Below are 2,463 nucleotides of genomic sequence, written 5' to 3'. Positions count from 1 at the left end.
ACCAAATTACCACAAAAAATGGATTGGATTCCTTCCAACGCACTTTGCAAATACAATTGCTCACTTTCCTTCCTCTGATCTTATTAGTCAAAATAAGTCATAATGTCTGCTTTTTTAACTCAAATATTTGGTATAAATCTATATAAATGAGGGTTATTGACCATGAATTCCAAAAACGTATGAAACTAGTAAGGTGGTGTCAGTGAAAACTAACAAGAAAGTCTGAAAAAGGGACAAAAATGTCAATTTTCTGTACGTTTTTTAACCCAGGAGGACAACACAAGGGTTAAAGTGTGAAATGGACTTAAACAGGAGCAATGGTCTATCATGATAACATTATAATAAAACCTGCATATTATATAGACAGACATGTAAATAAACAAGGAAAACATCTGACGAAATCAGTGAAGAAACATTTAGATGAGCATCACGATGATGGGAGTCATCTTCTGTGGGCCTACCTGGAAAACTACAGCTCAACCCAGATAGATAGATAGATAGATAGATAGATAGATAGATAGATAGATAGACCGATAGATGATAGATTATATAGTATAGATCTATAGATGATAGATAGATGATAGATAGATAGATAGCTGTGGCTCGAAAGTTTGGGCACCCCAGGTAATAAATTGTATTAATGTGCATAAAGAAGGTAATAAATAAGGTATATATAAAGGGTACAAGGTTTAACTCTGCAGGGTGATAGATAGATAGATAGATTGATAGATAGAGATAGATAGATAGATATAAGATAGATAGATAGATAGATAGTAGACAGACAGATAGATAGATGATGAATAGATAGATGATAGATAGATAGACAGACAGACAACAGACAGACAGACAGACAGACAGACAGACAGACAGACAGACAGACAGATAGATAGATAGATATATAGATAGATAGATAGATAGATAGAAGATAGTAGATAGCTAGATATAGTATAGATAATGATATATGATAGATAGATCTAGATAGATAGATAGAACGACAGACAGACAGACAGACAGACAGACAGATAGAGATAGATAGTATAGACAGACAGACAGACAGATAGATAGATAGATAGATAGATAGATAGATGAGACAGACAGACAGACAGACAGACAGACAGATAGATAGATAGATAGATAGATTATAGATAGATAGATAGATAGATAGATAGATAGACAGACAGACAAACAGACATAATAGATAGACAGACAGACAGACAGACAGACAGACAGACGACAGACGATAGAGATAGATAGATAGATAGATAGATAGATAGATAGATAGATAGACAGACAGGTAGATAGATAAATAGATAGATAGATTAGATAGATAGATAGACAGACAGACAGAACAGACAGATAGACAGACAACAGACGACAGACAGATAGACGATAGATAGATAATGACAGATATAGTAGATAGTAAGATGATGATATGATAGATATAGATAGATAGATAGATATGATAGTAGAAGAGATAGATAGATAGATAGATAGTATAGATAGATAGATAATAATAGATAGATAGATAGATAGACAGACAGTAGTAGATAGATAGATATGTATAGATAGATAGATTAGATAGATAGATAGATAGATAGATAGATAGATAATAATATGAATAAGATAGATACGTATTCATCCCGAAGGATATTTTAAGGCATCGTAGCAGACACCATAACCCACCACCACATATACACACATACATCGCACACACCTAACAACAAAAATAAAATTACAAATTAAAAATCACTTACAGAAATGCAATGACCATAATAAGGTGAGATACTATTGTAGACTGTGTGCAATGATGATAGTGAAAAGGTGAACACTGCGGGGATTGAACATTGCAATAGATCGTGATAAAATATTAACTATGACTGTAAAACATAAACATAATAACCTATAAACTGTCTGACTGAATGAGAATGAGAACATTATGTAACAGGGAATGAGTTATATGATGTTAGATGTAGATGTTATGACCATAGTCCAGGTTATGTACAGTGTGAGGGATAATAGCCAATAAGAAAGTACAGCATCTGACAGTGTAGAGCAAGGCGATGAGCTTTATGCGCAATGATGACAATCATAAAAATCTATTTTTTGAAGCCTCTGGTGACATATATCATAATATCATATCCTCTGGTTTGAGTTACAACACTGCTTTTGCACATTTTAGTCTCTTAGCACAATTCACTCGGCCACACCAACGGACATTGCAGTAGTTTAATGTGATTATTTTAAAGAGACCTGACACAGGCACCAGAGAAAAGACATGTTCAGCCAACCATTTGACATTTCTCAGGCATTTGGCATATCAAAGGGAAATGTGTCATTATATTAACAATTGCATGATAGCCAACATGTTATTTTGCTTGTTGCCATGCATCATTTGGGACACTACACAAACTATTGTTATTTTTTATCTATCTATTATTGTAACCGGTGTGCCGTCTCGGCCAG

This window comes from Etheostoma spectabile, chromosome 18 (genome assembly GCF_008692095.1).
Source record: "Etheostoma spectabile isolate EspeVRDwgs_2016 chromosome 18, UIUC_Espe_1.0, whole genome shotgun sequence".
Classification (NCBI taxonomy): Eukaryota; Metazoa; Chordata; class Actinopteri; order Perciformes; family Percidae; genus Etheostoma; species Etheostoma spectabile.
Note: the sequence above shows the minus strand (reverse complement) of the source record.